We start from the raw sequence: 17,248 nt of genomic DNA, 5'->3' as shown, positions 1-17,248 counted from the left end.
ATTCAGCAACAATATTCTTGTTTGTCTTATAAATACAAGGCAGATGCTAATTGAAAACACAAGGAAATTTGATCCTATTAAAAAGGCAGGAAGCTGCATTTAGTCAATTCATCATTAAATGCTTACTACAAGGCAGTGTTGCTGATGAAATAGTGCAGGGGCACACCCTCGTGGACAAAATGCTTACAGCACCTGGTATTCCCAGGCGGTCTCCCATCCAAGTACTAACCAGGCCCGACCCTGCTTAGCTTCCGAGATCAGACGAGATCGGGCGTACCCAGGCTGGTATGGCCGTAAGCGAGAAACAATCTCTTGCTACAACATATATAGTCAAAGTGAGTCTGATAAAACAGACATTTAGTCAATTCATCATTAAATGCTTAATACAAGGCAGTGTTGCTGATGAAATAGTGCAGGGGCACACCCTCGTGGACAAAATGCTTACAGCACCTGGTATTCCCAGGCGGTCTCCCATCCAAGTACTAACCAGGCCCGACCCTGCTTAGCTTCCGAGATCAGACGAGATCGGGCGTACCCAGGCTGGTATGGCCGTAAGCGAGAAACAATCTCTTGCTACAACATATATAGTCAAAGTGAGTGTGATAAACAGACATTGCATTTTCACCAATTAGATAAGCAGCTTGAACTTTGTGTCACTGAAAAAGTAGAAGAAATTACAAACACTGTTCCCATCACTTTTTAGCACAGGTAGTTGGATAAAATACAAACTTTATTTCCTTTCATCATTTGAACAGGGCAAAGGAGCACAAAGCACACACAAGCTGCATTCAGCAACAATATTCTTGTTTGTCTTATAAATACAAGGCAGATGCTAATTGAAAACACAAGGAAATTTGATCCTATTAAAAAGGCAGGAAGCTGCATTTAGTCAATTCATCATTAAATGCTTACTACAAAGCAGTGTTGCTGATGAAATAGTGCAGGGGCACACCCTCGTGGACAAAATGCTTACAGCACCTGGTATTCCCAGGCGGTCTCCCATCCAAGTACTAACCAGGCCCGACCCTGCTTAGCTTCCGAGATCAGACGAGATCGGGCGTACCCAGGCTGGTATGGCCGTAAGCGAGAAACAATCTCTTGCTACAACATATATAGTCAAAGTGAGTCTGATAAAACAGACATTTAGTCAATTCATCATTAAATGCTTAATACAAGGCAGTGTTGCTGATGAAATAGTGCAAGAGCACACCCTCGTGGACAAAATGCTTACAGCACCTGGTATTCCCAGGCGGTCTCCCATCCAAGTACTAACCAGGCCCGACCCTGCTTAGCTTCCGAGATCAGACGAGATCGGGCGTACCCAGGCTGGTATGGCCGTAAGCGAGAAACAATCTCTTGCTACAACATATATAGTCAAAGTGAGTGTGATAAACAGACATTGCATTTTCACCAATTAGATAAGCAGCTTGAACTTTGTGTCACTGAAAAAGTAGAAGAAATTACAAACACTGTTCCCATCACTTTTTAGCACAGGTAGTTGGATAAAATACAAACTTTATTTCCTTTCATCATTTGAACAGGGCAAAGGAGCACAAAGCACACACAAGCTGCATTCAGCAACAATATTCTTGTTTGTCTTATAAATACAAGGCAGATGCTAATTGAAAACACAAGGAAATTTGATCCTATTAAAAAGGCAGGAAGCTGCATTTAGTCAATTCATCATTAAATGCTTACTACAAGGCAGTGTTGCTGATGAAATAGTGCAGGGGCACACCCTCGTGGACAAAATGCTTACAGCACCTGGTATTCCCAGGCGGTCTCCCATCCAAGTACTAACCAGGCCCGACCCTGCTTAGCTTCCGAGATCAGACGAGATCGGGCGTACCCAGGCTGGTATGGCCGTAAGCGAGAAACAATCTCTTGCTACAACATATATAGTCAAAGTGAGTCTGATAAAACAGACATTTAGTCAATTCATCATTAAATGCTTAATACAAGGCAGTGTTGCTGATGAAATAGTGCAAGAGCACACCCTCGTGGACAAAATGCTTACAGCACCTGGTATTCCCAGGCGGTCTCCCATCCAAGTACTAACCAGGCCCGACCCTGCTTAGCTTCCGAGATCAGACGAGATCGGGCGTACCCAGGCTGGTATGGCCGTAAGCGAGAAACAATCTCTTGCTACAACATATATAGTCAAAGTGAGTGTGATAAACAGACATTGCATTTTCACCAATTAGATAAGCAGCTTGAACTTTGTGTCACTGAAAAAGTAGAAGAAATTACAAACACTGTTCCCATCACTTTTTACCACAGGTAGTTGGATAAAATACAAACTTTATTTCCTTTCATCATTTGAACAGGGCAAAGGAGCACAAAGCACACACAAGCTGCATTCAGCAACAATATTCTTGTTTGTCTTATAAATACAAGGCAGATGCTAATTGAAAACACAAGGAAATTTGATCCTATTAAAAAGGCAGGAAGCTGCATTTAGTCAATTCATCATTAAATGCTTACTACAAGGCAGTGTTGCTGATGAAATAGTGCAGGGGCACACCCTCGTGGACAAAATGCTTACAGCACCTGGTATTCCCAGGCGGTCTCCCATCCAAGTACTAACCAGGCCCGACCCTGCTTAGCTTCCGAGATCAGACGAGATCGGGCGTACCCAGGCTGGTATGGCCGTAAGCGAGAAACAATCTCTTGCTACAACATATATAGTCAAAGTGAGTCTGATAAAACAGACATTTAGTCAATTCATCATTAAATGCTTAATACAAGGCAGTGTTGCTGATGAAATAGTGCAGGGGCACACCCTCGTGGACAAAATGCTTACAGCACCTGGTATTCCCAGGCGGTCTCCCATCCAAGTACTAACCAGGCCCGACCCTGCTTAGCTTCCGAGATCAGACGAGATCGGGCGTACCCAGGCTGGTATGGCCGTAAGCGAGAAACAATCTCTTGCTACAACATATATAGTCAAAGTGAGTGTGATAAACAGACATTGCATTTTCACCAATTAGATAAGCAGCTTGAACTTTGTGTCACTGAAAAAGTAGAAGAAATTACAAACACTGTTCCCATCACTTTTTAGCACAGGTAGTTGGATAAAATACAAACTTTATTTCCTTTCATCATTTGAACAGGGCAAAGGAGCACAAAGCACACACAAGCTGCATTCAGCAACAATATTCTTGTTTGTCTTATAAATACAAGGCAGATGCTAATTGAAAACACAAGGAAATTTGATCCTATTAAAAAGGCAGGAAGCTGCATTTAGTCAATTCATCATTAAATGCTTACTACAAAGCAGTGTTGCTGATGAAATAGTGCAGGGGCACACCCTCGTGGACAAAATGCTTACAGCACCTGGTATTCCCAGGCGGTCTCCCATCCAAGTACTAACCAGGCCCGACCCTGCTTAGCTTCCGAGATCAGACGAGATCGGGCGTACCCAGGCTGGTATGGCCGTAAGCGAGAAACAATCTCTTGCTACAACATATATAGTCAAAGTGAGTCTGATAAAACAGACATTTAGTCAATTCATCATTAAATGCTTAATACAAGGCAGTGTTGCTGATGAAATAGTGCAAGAGCACACCCTCGTGGACAAAATGCTTACAGCACCTGGTATTCCCAGGCGGTCTCCCATCCAAGTACTAACCAGGCCCGACCCTGCTTAGCTTCCGAGATCAGACGAGATCGGGCGTACCCAGGCTGGTATGGCCGTAAGCGAGAAACAATCTCTTGCTACAACATATATAGTCAAAGTGAGTGTGATAAACAGACATTGCATTTTCACCAATTAGATAAGCAGCTTGAACTTTGTGTCACTGAAAAAGTAGAAGAAATTACAAACACTGTTCCCATCACTTTTTACCACAGGTAGTTGGATAAAATACAAACTTTATTTCCTTTCATCATTTGAACAGGGCAAAGGAGCACAAAGCACACACAAGCTGCATTCAGCAACAATATTCTTGTTTGTCTTATAAATACAAGGCAGATGCTAATTGAAAACACAAGGAAATTTGATCCTATTAAAAAGGCAGGAAGCTGCATTTAGTCAATTCATCATTAAATGCTTACTACAAGGCAGTGTTGCTGATGAAATAGTGCAGGGGCACACCCTCGTGGACAAAATGCTTACAGCACCTGGTATTCCCAGGCGGTCTCCCATCCAAGTACTAACCAGGCCCGACCCTGCTTAGCTTCCGAGATCAGACGAGATCGGGCATACCCAGGCTGGTATGGCCGTAAGCGAGAAACAATCTCTTGCTACAACATATATAGTCAAAGTGAGTCTGATAAAACAGACATTTAGTCAATTCATCATTAAATGCTTAATACAAGGCAGTGTTGCTGATGAAATAGTGCAAGAGCACACCCTCGTGGACAAAATGCTTACAGCACCTGGTATTCCCAGGCGGTCTCCCATCCAAGTACTAACCAGGCCCGACCCTGCTTAGCTTCCGAGATCAGACGAGATCGGGCGTACCCAGGCTGGTATGGCCGTAAGCGAGAAACAATCTCTTGCTACAACATATATAGTCAAAGTGAGTGTGATAAACAGACATTGCATTTTCACCAATTAGATAAGCAGCTTGAACTTTGTGTCACTGAAAAAGTAGAAGAAATTACAAACACTGTTCCCATCACTTTTTACCACAGGTAGTTGGATAAAATACAAACTTTATTTCCTTTCATCATTTGAACAGGGCAAAGGAGCACAAAGCACACACAAGCTGCATTCAGCAACAATATTCTTGTTTGTCTTATAAATACAAGGCAGATGCTAATTGAAAACACAAGGAAATTTGATCCTATTAAAAAGGCAGGAAGCTGCATTTAGTCAATTCATCCTTAAATGCTTACTACAAGGCAGTGTTGCTGATGAAATAGTGCAGGGGCACACCCTCGTGGACAAAATGCTTACAGCACCTGGTATTCCCAGGCGGTCTCCCATCCAAGTACTAACCAGGCCCGACCCTGCTTAGCTTCCGAGATCAGACGAGATCGGGCGTACCCAGGCTGGTATGGCCGTAAGCGAGAAACAATCTCTTGCTACAACATATATAGTCAAAGTGAGTCTGATAAAACAGACATTTAGTCAATTCATCATTAAATGCTTAATACAAGGCAGTGTTGCTGATGAAATAGTGCAAGAGCACACCCTCGTGGACAAAATGCTTACAGCACCTGGTATTCCCAGGCGGTCTCCCATCCAAGTACTAACCAGGCCCGACCCTGCTTAGCTTCCGAGATCAGACGAGATCGGGCGTACCCAGGCTGGTATGGCCGTAAGCGAGAAACAATCTCTTGCTACAACATATATAGTCAAAGTGAGTGTGATAAACAGACATTGCATTTTCACCAATTAGATAAGCAGCTTGAACTTTGTGTCACTGAAAAAGTAGAAGAAATTACAAACACTGTTCCCATCACTTTTTAGCACAGGTAGTTGGATAAAATACAAACTTTATTTCCTTTCATCATTTGAACAGGGCAAAGGAGCACAAAGCACACACAAGCTGCATTCAGCAACAATATTCTTGTTTGTCTTATAAATACAAGGCAGATGCTAATTGAAAACACAAGGAAATTTGATCCTATTAAAAAGGCAGGAAGCTGCATTTAGTCAATTCATCATTAAATCCTTACTACAAGGCAGTGTTGCTGATGAAATAGTGCAGGGGCACACCCTCGTGGACAAAATGCTTACAGCACCTGGTATTCCCAGGCGGTCTCCCATCCAAGTACTAACCAGGCCTGACCCTGCTTAGCTTCCGAGATCAGACGAGATCGGGCGTACCCAGGCTGGTATGGCCGTAAGCGAGAACCAATCTCTTGCTACAACATATATAGTCAAAGTGAGTGTGATAAACAGACATTGCATTTTCTCCAATTAGATAAGCAGCTTGAACTTTGTGTCACTGAAAAAGTAGAAGAAATTACAAACACTGTTCCCATCACTTTTTAGCACAGGTAGTTGGATAAAATACAAACTTTATTTCCTTTCATCATTTGAACAGGGCAAAGGAGCACAAAGCACACACAAGCTGCATTCAGCAACAATATTCTTGTTTGTCTTATAAATACAAGGCAGATGCTAATTGAAAACACAAGGAAATTTGATCCTATTAAAAAGGCAGGAAGCTGCATTTAGTCAATTCATCATTAAATGCTTACTACAAGGCAGTGTTGCTGATGAAATAGTGCAGGGGCACACCCTCGTGGACAAAATGCTTACAGCACCTGGTATTCCCAGGCGGTCTCCCATCCAAGTACTAACCAGGCCCGACCCTGCTTAGCTTCCGAGATCAGACGAGATCGGGCGTACCCAGGCTGGTATGGCCGTAAGCGAGAAACAATCTCTTGCTACAACATATATAGTCAAAGTGAGTCTGATAAAACAGACATTTAGTCAATTCATCATTAAATGCTTAATACAAGGCAGTGTTGCTGATGAAATAGTGCAGGGGCACACCCTCGTGGACAAAATGCTTACAGCACCTGGTATTCCCAGGCGGTCTCCCATCCAAGTACTAACCAGGCCCGACCCTGCTTAGCTTCCGAGATCAGACGAGATCGGGCGTACCCAGGCTGGTATGGCCGTAAGCGAGAAACAATCTCTTGCTACAACATATATAGTCAAAGTGAGTGTGATAAACAGACATTGCATTTTCTCCAATTAGATAAGCAGCTTGAACTTTGTGTCACTGAAAAAGTAGAAGAAATTACAAACACTGTTCCCATCACTTTTTAGCACAGGTAGTTGGATAAAATACAAACTTTATTTCCTTTCATCATTTGAACAGGGCAAAGGAGCACAAAGCACACACAAGCTGCATTCAGCAACAATATTCTTGTTTGTCTTATAAATACAAGGCAGATGCTAATTGAAAACACAAGGAAATTTGATCCTATTAAAAAGGCAGGAAGCTGCATTTAGTCAATTCATCATTAAATGCTTACTACAAGGCAGTGTTGCTGATGAAATAGTGCAGGGGCACACCCTCGTGGACAAAATGCTTACAGCACCTGGTATTCCCAGGCGGTCTCCCATCCAAGTACTAACCAGGCCCGACCCTGCTTAGCTTCCGAGATCAGACGAGATCGGGCGTACCCAGGCTGGTATGGCCGTAAGCGAGAAACAATCTCTTGCTACAACATATATAGTCAAAGTGAGTCTGATAAAACAGACATTTAGTCAATTCATCATTAAATGCTTAATACAAGGCAGTGTTGCTGATGAAATAGTGCAGGGGCACACCCTCGTGGACAAAATGCTTACAGCACCTGGTATTCCCAGGCGGTCTCCCATCCAAGTACTAACCAGGCCCGACCCTGCTTAGCTTCCGAGATCAGACGAGATCGGGCGTACCCAGGCTGGTATGGCCGTAAGCGAGAAACAATCTCTTGCTACAACATATATAGTCAAAGTGAGTGTGATAAACAGACATTGCATTTTCACCAATTAGATAAGCAGCTTGAACTTTGTGTCACTGAAAAAGTAGAAGAAATTACAAACACTGTTCCCATCACTTTTTACCACAGGTAGTTGGATAAAATACAAACTTTATTTCCTTTCATCATTTGAACAGGGCAAAGGAGCACAAAGCACACACAAGCTGCATTCAGCAACAATATTCTTGTTTGTCTTATAAATACAAGGCAGATGCTAATTGAAAACACAAGGAAATTTGATCCTATTAAAAAGGCAGGAAGCTGCATTTAGTCAATTCATCCTTAAATGCTTACTACAAGGCAGTGTTGCTGATGAAATAGTGCAGGGGCACACCCTCGTGGACAAAATGCTTACAGCACCTGGTATTCCCAGGCGGTCTCCCATCCAAGTACTAACCAGGCCCGACCCTGCTTAGCTTCCGAGATCAGACGAGATCGGGCGTACCCAGGCTGGTATGGCCGTAAGCGAGAAACAATCTCTTGCTACAACATATATAGTCAAAGTGAGTCTGATAAAACAGACATTTAGTCAATTCATCATTAAATGCTTAATACAAGGCAGTGTTGCTGATGAAATAGTGCAAGAGCACACCCTCGTGGACAAAATGCTTACAGCACCTGGTATTCCCAGGCGGTCTCCCATCCAAGTACTAACCAGGCCCGACCCTGCTTAGCTTCCGAGATCAGACGAGATCGGGCGTACCCAGGCTGGTATGGCCGTAAGCGAGAAACAATCTCTTGCTACAACATATATAGTCAAAGTGAGTGTGATAAACAGACATTGCATTTTCACCAATTAGATAAGCAGCTTGAACTTTGTGTCACTGAAAAAGTAGAAGAAATTACAAACACTGTTCCCATCACTTTTTACCACAGGTAGTTGGATAAAATACAAACTTTATTTCCTTTCATCATTTGAACAGGGCAAAGGAGCACAAAGCACACACAAGCTGCATTCAGCAACAATATTCTTGTTTGTCTTATAAATACAAGGCAGATGCTAATTGAAAACACAAGGAAATTTGATCCTATTAAAAAGGCAGGAAGCTGCATTTAGTCAATTCATCATTAAATGCTTACTACAAGGCAGTGTTGCTGATGAAATAGTGCAGGGGCACACCCTCGTGGACAAAATGCTTACAGCACCTGGTATTCCCAGGCGGTCTCCCATCCAAGTACTAACCAGGCCCGACCCTGCTTAGCTTCCGAGATCAGACGAGATCGGGCGTACCCAGGCTGGTATGGCCGTAAGCGAGAAACAATCTCTTGCTACAACATATATAGTCAAAGTGAGTGTGATAAACAGACATTGCATTTTCACCAATTAGATAAGCAGCTTGAACTTTGTGTCACTGAAAAAGTAGAAGAAATTACAAACACTGTTCCCATCACTTTTTAGCACAGGTAGTTGGATAAAATACAAACTTTATTTCCTTTCATCATTTGAACAGGGCAAAGGAGCACAAAGCACACACAAGCTGCATTCAGCAACAATATTCTTGTTTGTCTTATAAATACAAGGCAGATGCTAATTGAAAACACAAGGAAATTTGATCCTATTAAAAAGGCAGGAAGCTGCATTTAGTCAATTCATCATTAAATGCTTACTACAAAGCAGTGTTGCTGATGAAATAGTGCAGGGGCACACCCTCGTGGACAAAATGCTTACAGCACCTGGTATTCCCAGGCGGTCTCCCATCCAAGTACTAACCAGGCCCGACCCTGCTTAGCTTCCGAGATCAGACGAGATCGGGCGTACCCAGGCTGGTATGGCCGTAAGCGAGAAACAATCTCTTGCTACAACATATATAGTCAAAGTGAGTGTGATAAACAGACATTGCATTTTCACCAATTAGATAAGCAGCTTGAACTTTGTGTCACTGAAAAAGTAGAAGAAATTACAAACACTGTTCCCATCACTTTTTACCACAGGTAGTTGGATAAAATACAAACTTTATTTCCTTTCATCATTTGAACAGGGCAAAGGAGCACAAAGCACACACAAGCTGCATTCAGCAACAATATTCTTGTTTGTCTTATAAATACAAGGCAGATGCTAATTGAAAACACAAGGAAATTTGATCCTATTAAAAAGGCAGGAAGCTGCATTTAGTCAATTCATCATTAAATGCTTACTACAAAGCAGTGTTGCTGATGAAATAGTGCAGGGGCACACCCTCGTGGACAAAATGCTTACAGCACCTGGTATTCCCAGGCGGTCTCCCATCCAAGTACTAACCAGGCCCGACCCTGCTTAGCTTCCGAGATCAGACGAGATCGGGCGTACCCAGGCTGGTATGGCCGTAAGCGAGAAACAATCTCTTGCTACAACATATATAGTCAAAGTGAGTCTGATAAAACAGACATTTAGTCAATTCATCATTAAATGCTTAATACAAGGCAGTGTTGCTGATGAAATAGTGCAAGAGCACACCCTCGTGGACAAAATGCTTACAGCACCTGGTATTCCCAGGCGGTCTCCCATCCAAGTACTAACCAGGCCTGACCCTGCTTAGCTTCCGAGATCAGACGAGATCGGGCGTACCCAGGCTGGTATGGCCGTAAGCGAGAACCAATCTCTTGCTACAACATATATAGTCAAAGTGAGTGTGATAAACAGACATTGCATTTTCACCAATTAGATAAGCAGCTTGAACTTTGTGTCACTGAAAAAGTAGAAGAAATTACAAACACTGTTCCCATCACTTTTTAGCACAGGTAGTTGGATAAAATACAAACTTTATTTCCTTTCATCATTTGAACAGGGCAAAGGAGCACAAAGCACACACAAGCTGCATTCAGCAACAATATTCTTGTTTGTCTTATAAATACAAGGCAGATGCTAATTGAAAACACAAGGAAATTTGATCCTATTAAAAAGGCAGGAAGCTGCATTTAGTCAATTCATCATTAAATGCTTACTACAAGGCAGTGTTGCTGATGAAATAGTGCAGGGGCACACCCTCGTGGACAAAATGCTTACAGCACCTGGTATTCCCAGGCGGTCTCCCATCCAAGTACTAACCAGGCCCGACCCTGCTTAGCTTCCGAGATCAGACGAGATCGGGCGTACCCAGGCTGGTATGGCCGTAAGCGAGAAACAATCTCTTGCTACAACATATATAGTCAAAGTGAGTCTGATAAAACAGACATTTAGTCAATTCATCATTAAATGCTTAATACAAGGCAGTGTTGCTGATGAAATAGTGCAAGAGCACACCCTCGTGGACAAAATGCTTACAGCACCTGGTATTCCCAGGCGGTCTCCCATCCAAGTACTAACCAGGCCCGACCCTGCTTAGCTTCCGAGATCAGACGAGATCGGGCGTACCCAGGCTGGTATGGCCGTAAGCGAGAAACAATCTCTTGCTACAACATATATAGTCAAAGTGAGTGTGATAAACAGACATTGCATTTTCACCAATTAGATAAGCAGCTTGAACTTTGTGTCACTGAAAAAGTAGAAGAAATTACAAACACTGTTCCCATCACTTTTTACCACAGGTAGTTGGATAAAATACAAACTTTATTTCCTTTCATCATTTGAACAGGGCAAAGGAGCACAAAGCACACACAAGCTGCATTCAGCAACAATATTCTTGTTTGTCTTATAAATACAAGGCAGATGCTAATTGAAAACACAAGGAAATTTGATCCTATTAAAAAGGCAGGAAGCTGCATTTAGTCAATTCATCATTAAATGCTTACTACAAGGCAGTGTTGCTGATGAAATAGTGCAGTGGCACACCCTCGTGGACAAAATGCTTACAGCACCTGGTATTCCCAGGCGGTCTCCCATCCAAGTACTAACCAGGCCCGACCCTGCTTAGCTTCCGAGATCAGACGAGATCGGGAGTACCCAGGCTGGTATGGCCGTAAGCGAGAAACAATCTCTTGCTACAACATATATAGTCAAAGTGAGTCTGATAAAACAGACATTTAGTCAATTCATCATTAAATGCTTAATACAAGGCAGTGTTGCTGATGAAATAGTGCAAGAGCACACCCTCGTGGACAAAATGCTTACAGCACCTGGTATTCCCAGGCGGTCTCCCATCCAAGTACTAACCAGGCCCGACCCTGCTTAGCTTCCGAGATCAGACGAGATCGGGCGTACCCAGGCTGGTATGGCCGTAAGCGAGAAACAATCTCTTGCTACAACATATATAGTCAAAGTGAGTGTGATAAACAGACATTGCATTTTTACCAATTAGATAAGCAGCTTGAACTTTGTGTCACTGAAAAAGTAGAAGAAATTACAAACACTGTTCCCATCACTTTTTAGCACAGGTAGTTGGATAAAATACAAACTTTATTTCCTTTCATCATTTGAACAGGGCAAAGGAGCACAAAGCACACACAAGCTGCATTCAGCAACAATATTCTTGTTTGTCTTATAAATACAAGGCAGATGCTAATTGAAAACACAAGGAAATTTGATCCTATTAAAAAGGCAGGAAGCTGCATTTAGTCAATTCATCATTAAATGCTTACTACAAAGCAGTGTTGCTGATGAAATAGTGCAGGGGCACACCCTCGTGGACAAAATGCTTACAGCACCTGGTATTCCCAGGCGGTCTCCCATCCAAGTACTAACCAGGCCCGACCCTGCTTAGCTTCCGAGATCAGACGAGATCGGGCGTACCCAGGCTGGTATGGCCGTAAGCGAGAAACAATCTCTTGCTACAACATATATAGTCAAAGTGAGTCTGATAAAACAGACATTTAGTCAATTCATCATTAAATGCTTAATACAAGGCAGTGTTGCTGATGAAATAGTGCAAGAGCACACCCTCGTGGACAAAATGCTTACAGCACCTGGTATTCCCAGGCGGTCTCCCATCCAAGTACTAACCAGGCCCGACCCTGCTTAGCTTCCGAGATCAGACGAGATCGGGCGTACCCAGGCTGGTATGGCCGTAAGCGAGAAACAATCTCTTGCTACAACATATATAGTCAAAGTGAGGGTGATAAACAGACATTGCATTTTCACCAATTAGATAAGCAGCTTGAACTTTGTGTCACTGAAAAAGTAGAAGAAATTACAAACACTGTTCCCATCACTTTTTACCACAGGTAGTTGGATAAAATACAAACTTTATTTCCTTTCATCATTTGAACAGGGCAAAGGAGCACAAAGCACACACAAGCTGCATTCAGCAACAATATTCTTGTTTGTCTTATAAATACAAGGCAGATGCTAATTGAAAACACAAGGAAATTTGATCCTATTAAAAAGGCAGGAAGCTGCATTTAGTCAATTCATCATTAAATGCTTACTACAAGGCAGTGTTGCTGATGAAATAGTGCAGGGGCACACCCTCGTGGACAAAATGCTTACAGCACCTGGTATTCCCAGGCGGTCTCCCATCCAAGTACTAACCAGGCCCGACCCTGCTTAGCTTCCGAGATCAGACGAGATCGGGCGTACCCAGGCTGGTATGGCCGTAAGCGAGAAACAATCTCTTGCTACAACATATATAGTCAAAGTGAGTGTGATAAACAGACATTGCATTTTCACCAATTAGATAAGCAGCTTGAACTTTGTGTCACTGAAAAAGTAGAAGAAATTACAAACACTGTTCCCATCACTTTTTACCACAGGTAGTTGGATAAAATACAAACTTTATTTCCTTTCATCATTTGAACAGGGCAAAGGAGCACAAAGCACACACAAGCTGCATTCAGCAACAATATTCTTGTTTGTCTTATAAATACAAGGCAGATGCTAATTGAAAACACAAGGAAATTTGATCCTATTAAAAAGGCAGGAAGCTGCATTTAGTCAATTCATCCTTAAATGCTTACTACAAGGCAGTGTTGCTGATGAAATAGTGCAGGGGCACACCCTCGTGGACAAAATGCTTACAGCACCTGGTATTCCCAGGCGGTCTCCCATCCAAGTACTAACCAGGCCCGACCCTGCTTAGCTTCCGAGATCAGACGAGATCGGGCGTACCTAGGCTGGTATGGCCGTAAGCGAGAAACAATCTCTTGCTACAACATATATAGTCAAAGTGAGTCTGATAAAACAGACATTTAGTCAATTCATCATTAAATGCTTAATACAAGGCAGTGTTGCTGATGAAATAGTGCAAGAGCACACCCTCGTGGACAAAATGCTTACAGCACCTGGTATTCCCAGGCGGTCTCCCATCCAAGTACTAACCAGGCCCGACCCTGCTTAGCTTCCGAGATCAGACGAGATCGGGCGTACCCAGGCTGGTATGGCCGTAAGCGAGAAACAATCTCTTGCTACAACATATATAGTCAAAGTGAGTGTGATAAACAGACATTGCATTTTCACCAATTAGATAAGCAGCTTGAACTTTGTGTCACTGAAAAAGTAGAAGAAATTACAAACACTGTTCCCATCACTTTTTACCACAGGTAGTTGGATAAAATACAAACTTTATTTCCTTTCATCATTTGAACAGGGCAAAGGAGCACAAAGCACACACAAGCTGCATTCAGCAACAATATTCTTGTTTGTCTTATAAATACAAGGCAGATGCTAATTGAAAACACAAGGAAATTTGATCCTATTAAAAAGGCAGGAAGCTGCATTTAGTCAATTCATCCTTAAATGCTTACTACAAGGCAGTGTTGCTGATGAAATAGTGCAGGGGCACACCCTCGTGGACAAAATGCTTACAGCACCTGGTATTCCCAGGCGGTCTCCCATCCAAGTACTAACCAGGCCCGACCCTGCTTAGCTTCCGAGATCAGACGAGATCGGGCGTACCTAGGCTGGTATGGCCGTAAGCGAGAAACAATCTCTTGCTACAACATATATAGTCAAAGTGAGTCTGATAAAACAGACATTTAGTCAATTCATCATTAAATGCTTAATACAAGGCAGTGTTGCTGATGAAATAGTGCAAGAGCACACCCTCGTGGACAAAATGCTTACAGCACCTGGTATTCCCAGGCGGTCTCCCATCCAAGTACTAACCAGGCCCGACCCTGCTTAGCTTCCGAGATCAGACGAGATCGGGCGTACCCAGGCTGGTATGGCCGTAAGCGAGAAACAATCTCTTGCTACAACATATATAGTCAAAGTGAGTGTGATAAACAGACATTGCATTTTCACCAATTAGATAAGCAGCTTGAACTTTGTGTCACTGAAAAAGTAGAAGAAATTACAAACACTGTTCCCATCACTTTTTACCACAGGTAGTTGGATAAAATACAAACTTTATTTCCTTTCATCATTTGAACAGGGCAAAGGAGCACAAAGCACACACAAGCTGCATTCAGCAACAATATTCTTGTTTGTCTTATAAATACAAGGCAGATGCTAATTGAAAACACAAGGAAATTTGATCCTATTAAAAAGGCAGGAAGCTGCATTTAGTCAATTCATCATTAAATGCTTACTACAAGGCAGTGTTGCTGATGAAATAGTGCAGGGGCACACCCTCGTGGACAAAATGCTTACAGCACCTGGTATTCCCAGGCGGTCTCCCATCCAAGTACTAACCAGGCCCGACCCTGCTTAGCTTCCGAGATCAGACGAGATCGGGCGTACCCAGGCTGGTATGGCCGTAAGCGAGAAACAATCTCTTGCTACAACATATATAGTCCAAGTGAGTGTGATAAACAGACATTGCATTTTCACCAATTAGATAAGCAGCTTGAACTTTGTGTCACTGAAAAAGTAGAAGAAATTACAAACACTGTTCCCATCACTTTTTACCACAGGTAGTTGGATAAAATACAAACTTTATTTCCTTTCATCATTTGAACAGGGCAAAGGAGCACAAAGCACACACAAGCTGCATTCAGCAACAATATTCTTGTTTGTCTTATAAATACAAGGCAGATGCTAATTGAAAACACAAGGAAATTTGATCCTATTAAAAAGGCAGGAAGCTGCATTTAGTCAATTCATCATTAAATGCTTACTACAAGGCAGTGTTGCTGATGAAATAGTGCAGGGGCACACCCTCGTGGACAAAATGCTTACAGCACCTGGTATTCCCAGGCGGTCTCCCATCCAAGTACTAACCAGGCCCGACCCTGCTTAGCTTCCGAGATCAGACGAGATCGGGCGTACCCAGGCTGGTATGGCCGTAAGCGAGAAACAATCTCTTGCTACAACATATATAGTCAAAGTGAGTCTGATAAAACAGAGATTTAGTCAATTCATCATTAAATGCTTAATACAAGGCAGTGTTGCTGATGAAATAGTGCAAGAGCACACCCTCGTGGACAAAATGCTTACAGCACCTGGTATTCCCAGGCGGTCTCCCATCCAAGTACTAACCAGGCCCGACCCTGCTTAGCTTCCGAGATCAGACGAGATCGGGCGTACCCAGGCTGGTATGGCCGTAAGCGAGAAACAATCTCTTGCTACAACATATATAGTCAAAGTGAGTGTGATAAACAGACATTGCATTTTCACCAATTAGATAAGCAGCTTGAACTTTGTGTCACTGAAAAAGTAGAAGAAATTACAAACACTGTTCCCATCACTTTTTACCACAGGTAGTTGGATAAAATACAAACTTTATTTCCTTTCATCATTTGAACAGGGCAAAGGAGCACAAAGCACACACAAGCTGCATTCAGCAACAATATTCTTGTTTGTCTTATAAATACAAGGCAGATGCTAATTGAAAACACAAGGAAATTTGATCCTATTAAAAAGGCAGGAAGCTGCATTTAGTCAATTCATCATTAAATGCTTACTACAAGGCAGTGTTGCTGATGAAATAGTGCAGGGGCACACCCTCGTGGACAAAATGCTTACAGCACCTGGTATTCCCAGGCGGTCTCCCATCCAAGTACTAACCAGGCCCGACCCTGCTTAGCTTCCGAGATCAGACGAGATCGGGCGTACCCAGGCTGGTATGGCCGTAAGCGAGAAACAATCTCTTGCTACAACATATATAGTCAAAGTGAGTGTGATAAACAGACATTGCATTTTCACCAATTAGATAAGCAGCTTGAACTTTGTGTCACTGAAAAAGTAGAAGAAATTACAAACACTGTTCCCATCACTTTTTACCACAGGTAGTTGGATAAAATACAAACTTTATTTCCTTTCATCATTTGAACAGGGCAAAGGAGCACAAAGCACACACAAGCTGCATTCAGCAACAATATTCTTGTTTGTCTTATAAATACAAGGCAGATGCTAATTGAAAACACAAGGAAATTTGATCCTATTAAAAAGGCAGGAAGCTGCATTTAGTCAATTCATCCTTAAATGCTTACTACAAGGCAGTGTTGCTGATGAAATAGTGCAGGGGCACACCCTCGTGGACAAAATGCTTACAGCACCTGGTATTCCCAGGCGGTCTCCCATCCAAGTACTAACCAGGCCCGACCCTGCTTAGCTTCCGAGATCAGACGAGATCGGGCGTACCCAGGCTGGTATGGCCGTAAGCGAGAAACAATCTCTTGCTACAACATATATAGTCAAAGTGAGTCTGATAAAACAGACATTTAGTCAATTCATCATTAAATGCTTAATACAAGGCAGTGTTGCTGATGAAATAGTGCAAGAGCACACCCTCGTGGACAAAATGCTTACAGCACCTGGTATTCCCAGGCGGTCTCCCATCCAAGTACTAACCAGGCCCGACCCTGCTTAGCTTCCGAGATCAGACGAGATCGGGCGTACCCAGGCTGGTATGGCCGTAAGCGAGAAACAATCTCTTGCTACAACATATATAGTCAAAGTGAGTGTGATAAACAGACATTGCATTTTCACCAATTAGATAAGCAGCTTGAACTTTGTGTCACTGAAAAAGTAGAAGAAATTACAAACACTGTTCCCATCACTTTTTACCACAGGTAGTTGGAT

At 42.7% G+C, this 17,248-nt stretch overlaps 42 non-coding genes across 42 annotated transcripts; all 42 read right to left on the bottom strand.

Annotated features, from left to right (window-relative positions):
- Window positions 1–180: 180 nt before the first annotated feature.
- Window positions 181–299, bottom strand: LOC145867760 (5S ribosomal RNA). The gene has a single exon (XR_014383753.1). It is a non-coding gene; the product is annotated as a 5S ribosomal RNA (ribosomal RNA).
- Window positions 300–438: 139 nt separating this feature from the next.
- On the bottom strand, window positions 439–557 carry LOC145867749 (5S ribosomal RNA). Its single transcript, XR_014383742.1, has one exon. It is a non-coding gene; the product is annotated as a 5S ribosomal RNA (ribosomal RNA).
- Window positions 558–966: 409 nt separating this feature from the next.
- Window positions 967–1,085, bottom strand: LOC145867738 (5S ribosomal RNA). Its single transcript, XR_014383731.1, has one exon. It is a non-coding gene; the product is annotated as a 5S ribosomal RNA (ribosomal RNA).
- Window positions 1,086–1,224: 139 nt separating this feature from the next.
- Window positions 1,225–1,343, bottom strand: LOC145867727 (5S ribosomal RNA). The gene has a single exon (XR_014383720.1). It is a non-coding gene; the product is annotated as a 5S ribosomal RNA (ribosomal RNA).
- A 409-nt stretch (window positions 1,344–1,752) lies between these two features.
- LOC145867716 (5S ribosomal RNA) lies at window positions 1,753–1,871 on the bottom strand. Its single transcript, XR_014383709.1, has one exon. It is a non-coding gene; the product is annotated as a 5S ribosomal RNA (ribosomal RNA).
- Window positions 1,872–2,010: 139 nt separating this feature from the next.
- LOC145867705 (5S ribosomal RNA) lies at window positions 2,011–2,129 on the bottom strand. The gene has a single exon (XR_014383698.1). It is a non-coding gene; the product is annotated as a 5S ribosomal RNA (ribosomal RNA).
- Window positions 2,130–2,538: 409 nt separating this feature from the next.
- Window positions 2,539–2,657, bottom strand: LOC145867694 (5S ribosomal RNA). Its single transcript, XR_014383687.1, has one exon. It is a non-coding gene; the product is annotated as a 5S ribosomal RNA (ribosomal RNA).
- A 139-nt stretch (window positions 2,658–2,796) lies between these two features.
- On the bottom strand, window positions 2,797–2,915 carry LOC145867683 (5S ribosomal RNA). The gene has a single exon (XR_014383676.1). It is a non-coding gene; the product is annotated as a 5S ribosomal RNA (ribosomal RNA).
- A 409-nt stretch (window positions 2,916–3,324) lies between these two features.
- LOC145867672 (5S ribosomal RNA) lies at window positions 3,325–3,443 on the bottom strand. The gene has a single exon (XR_014383665.1). It is a non-coding gene; the product is annotated as a 5S ribosomal RNA (ribosomal RNA).
- Window positions 3,444–3,582: 139 nt separating this feature from the next.
- Window positions 3,583–3,701, bottom strand: LOC145867661 (5S ribosomal RNA). Its single transcript, XR_014383654.1, has one exon. It is a non-coding gene; the product is annotated as a 5S ribosomal RNA (ribosomal RNA).
- A 409-nt stretch (window positions 3,702–4,110) lies between these two features.
- On the bottom strand, window positions 4,111–4,229 carry LOC145875326 (5S ribosomal RNA). Its single transcript, XR_014390962.1, has one exon. It is a non-coding gene; the product is annotated as a 5S ribosomal RNA (ribosomal RNA).
- A 139-nt stretch (window positions 4,230–4,368) lies between these two features.
- Window positions 4,369–4,487, bottom strand: LOC145867650 (5S ribosomal RNA). Its single transcript, XR_014383643.1, has one exon. It is a non-coding gene; the product is annotated as a 5S ribosomal RNA (ribosomal RNA).
- A 409-nt stretch (window positions 4,488–4,896) lies between these two features.
- LOC145867639 (5S ribosomal RNA) lies at window positions 4,897–5,015 on the bottom strand. The gene has a single exon (XR_014383632.1). It is a non-coding gene; the product is annotated as a 5S ribosomal RNA (ribosomal RNA).
- A 139-nt stretch (window positions 5,016–5,154) lies between these two features.
- On the bottom strand, window positions 5,155–5,273 carry LOC145867629 (5S ribosomal RNA). Its single transcript, XR_014383622.1, has one exon. It is a non-coding gene; the product is annotated as a 5S ribosomal RNA (ribosomal RNA).
- A 409-nt stretch (window positions 5,274–5,682) lies between these two features.
- Window positions 5,683–5,801, bottom strand: LOC145868403 (5S ribosomal RNA). The gene has a single exon (XR_014384399.1). It is a non-coding gene; the product is annotated as a 5S ribosomal RNA (ribosomal RNA).
- A 409-nt stretch (window positions 5,802–6,210) lies between these two features.
- On the bottom strand, window positions 6,211–6,329 carry LOC145867618 (5S ribosomal RNA). The gene has a single exon (XR_014383611.1). It is a non-coding gene; the product is annotated as a 5S ribosomal RNA (ribosomal RNA).
- A 139-nt stretch (window positions 6,330–6,468) lies between these two features.
- On the bottom strand, window positions 6,469–6,587 carry LOC145867607 (5S ribosomal RNA). The gene has a single exon (XR_014383600.1). It is a non-coding gene; the product is annotated as a 5S ribosomal RNA (ribosomal RNA).
- A 409-nt stretch (window positions 6,588–6,996) lies between these two features.
- LOC145867596 (5S ribosomal RNA) lies at window positions 6,997–7,115 on the bottom strand. Its single transcript, XR_014383589.1, has one exon. It is a non-coding gene; the product is annotated as a 5S ribosomal RNA (ribosomal RNA).
- Window positions 7,116–7,254: 139 nt separating this feature from the next.
- LOC145867585 (5S ribosomal RNA) lies at window positions 7,255–7,373 on the bottom strand. Its single transcript, XR_014383578.1, has one exon. It is a non-coding gene; the product is annotated as a 5S ribosomal RNA (ribosomal RNA).
- Window positions 7,374–7,782: 409 nt separating this feature from the next.
- On the bottom strand, window positions 7,783–7,901 carry LOC145867573 (5S ribosomal RNA). Its single transcript, XR_014383566.1, has one exon. It is a non-coding gene; the product is annotated as a 5S ribosomal RNA (ribosomal RNA).
- Window positions 7,902–8,040: 139 nt separating this feature from the next.
- Window positions 8,041–8,159, bottom strand: LOC145867562 (5S ribosomal RNA). Its single transcript, XR_014383555.1, has one exon. It is a non-coding gene; the product is annotated as a 5S ribosomal RNA (ribosomal RNA).
- A 409-nt stretch (window positions 8,160–8,568) lies between these two features.
- Window positions 8,569–8,687, bottom strand: LOC145867551 (5S ribosomal RNA). Its single transcript, XR_014383544.1, has one exon. It is a non-coding gene; the product is annotated as a 5S ribosomal RNA (ribosomal RNA).
- A 409-nt stretch (window positions 8,688–9,096) lies between these two features.
- On the bottom strand, window positions 9,097–9,215 carry LOC145867540 (5S ribosomal RNA). The gene has a single exon (XR_014383533.1). It is a non-coding gene; the product is annotated as a 5S ribosomal RNA (ribosomal RNA).
- A 409-nt stretch (window positions 9,216–9,624) lies between these two features.
- LOC145867530 (5S ribosomal RNA) lies at window positions 9,625–9,743 on the bottom strand. Its single transcript, XR_014383523.1, has one exon. It is a non-coding gene; the product is annotated as a 5S ribosomal RNA (ribosomal RNA).
- A 139-nt stretch (window positions 9,744–9,882) lies between these two features.
- LOC145868402 (5S ribosomal RNA) lies at window positions 9,883–10,001 on the bottom strand. Its single transcript, XR_014384398.1, has one exon. It is a non-coding gene; the product is annotated as a 5S ribosomal RNA (ribosomal RNA).
- A 409-nt stretch (window positions 10,002–10,410) lies between these two features.
- On the bottom strand, window positions 10,411–10,529 carry LOC145867519 (5S ribosomal RNA). Its single transcript, XR_014383512.1, has one exon. It is a non-coding gene; the product is annotated as a 5S ribosomal RNA (ribosomal RNA).
- Window positions 10,530–10,668: 139 nt separating this feature from the next.
- LOC145867508 (5S ribosomal RNA) lies at window positions 10,669–10,787 on the bottom strand. Its single transcript, XR_014383501.1, has one exon. It is a non-coding gene; the product is annotated as a 5S ribosomal RNA (ribosomal RNA).
- A 409-nt stretch (window positions 10,788–11,196) lies between these two features.
- LOC145874612 (5S ribosomal RNA) lies at window positions 11,197–11,315 on the bottom strand. The gene has a single exon (XR_014390248.1). It is a non-coding gene; the product is annotated as a 5S ribosomal RNA (ribosomal RNA).
- A 139-nt stretch (window positions 11,316–11,454) lies between these two features.
- On the bottom strand, window positions 11,455–11,573 carry LOC145867498 (5S ribosomal RNA). The gene has a single exon (XR_014383491.1). It is a non-coding gene; the product is annotated as a 5S ribosomal RNA (ribosomal RNA).
- A 409-nt stretch (window positions 11,574–11,982) lies between these two features.
- LOC145867487 (5S ribosomal RNA) lies at window positions 11,983–12,101 on the bottom strand. Its single transcript, XR_014383480.1, has one exon. It is a non-coding gene; the product is annotated as a 5S ribosomal RNA (ribosomal RNA).
- Window positions 12,102–12,240: 139 nt separating this feature from the next.
- On the bottom strand, window positions 12,241–12,359 carry LOC145867476 (5S ribosomal RNA). Its single transcript, XR_014383469.1, has one exon. It is a non-coding gene; the product is annotated as a 5S ribosomal RNA (ribosomal RNA).
- Window positions 12,360–12,768: 409 nt separating this feature from the next.
- Window positions 12,769–12,887, bottom strand: LOC145867464 (5S ribosomal RNA). The gene has a single exon (XR_014383457.1). It is a non-coding gene; the product is annotated as a 5S ribosomal RNA (ribosomal RNA).
- A 409-nt stretch (window positions 12,888–13,296) lies between these two features.
- LOC145867962 (5S ribosomal RNA) lies at window positions 13,297–13,415 on the bottom strand. Its single transcript, XR_014383956.1, has one exon. It is a non-coding gene; the product is annotated as a 5S ribosomal RNA (ribosomal RNA).
- Window positions 13,416–13,554: 139 nt separating this feature from the next.
- LOC145867453 (5S ribosomal RNA) lies at window positions 13,555–13,673 on the bottom strand. The gene has a single exon (XR_014383446.1). It is a non-coding gene; the product is annotated as a 5S ribosomal RNA (ribosomal RNA).
- Window positions 13,674–14,082: 409 nt separating this feature from the next.
- LOC145867961 (5S ribosomal RNA) lies at window positions 14,083–14,201 on the bottom strand. The gene has a single exon (XR_014383955.1). It is a non-coding gene; the product is annotated as a 5S ribosomal RNA (ribosomal RNA).
- Window positions 14,202–14,340: 139 nt separating this feature from the next.
- LOC145867442 (5S ribosomal RNA) lies at window positions 14,341–14,459 on the bottom strand. Its single transcript, XR_014383435.1, has one exon. It is a non-coding gene; the product is annotated as a 5S ribosomal RNA (ribosomal RNA).
- A 409-nt stretch (window positions 14,460–14,868) lies between these two features.
- On the bottom strand, window positions 14,869–14,987 carry LOC145867431 (5S ribosomal RNA). The gene has a single exon (XR_014383424.1). It is a non-coding gene; the product is annotated as a 5S ribosomal RNA (ribosomal RNA).
- Window positions 14,988–15,396: 409 nt separating this feature from the next.
- Window positions 15,397–15,515, bottom strand: LOC145867420 (5S ribosomal RNA). The gene has a single exon (XR_014383413.1). It is a non-coding gene; the product is annotated as a 5S ribosomal RNA (ribosomal RNA).
- Window positions 15,516–15,654: 139 nt separating this feature from the next.
- Window positions 15,655–15,773, bottom strand: LOC145867410 (5S ribosomal RNA). Its single transcript, XR_014383403.1, has one exon. It is a non-coding gene; the product is annotated as a 5S ribosomal RNA (ribosomal RNA).
- A 409-nt stretch (window positions 15,774–16,182) lies between these two features.
- Window positions 16,183–16,301, bottom strand: LOC145867399 (5S ribosomal RNA). The gene has a single exon (XR_014383392.1). It is a non-coding gene; the product is annotated as a 5S ribosomal RNA (ribosomal RNA).
- Window positions 16,302–16,710: 409 nt separating this feature from the next.
- Window positions 16,711–16,829, bottom strand: LOC145867389 (5S ribosomal RNA). The gene has a single exon (XR_014383382.1). It is a non-coding gene; the product is annotated as a 5S ribosomal RNA (ribosomal RNA).
- Window positions 16,830–16,968: 139 nt separating this feature from the next.
- On the bottom strand, window positions 16,969–17,087 carry LOC145867381 (5S ribosomal RNA). Its single transcript, XR_014383374.1, has one exon. It is a non-coding gene; the product is annotated as a 5S ribosomal RNA (ribosomal RNA).
- Window positions 17,088–17,248: the final 161 nt, after the last annotated feature.

Source organism: Salmo salar, unplaced genomic scaffold (assembly GCF_965601325.2).
Source record: "Salmo salar unplaced genomic scaffold, fSalSal1 ptg000293l, whole genome shotgun sequence".
NCBI lineage: Eukaryota > Metazoa > Chordata > Actinopteri > Salmoniformes > Salmonidae > Salmo > Salmo salar.
Note: the sequence above shows the minus strand (reverse complement) of the source record. Positions and strands in the feature narration are given on the sequence as shown.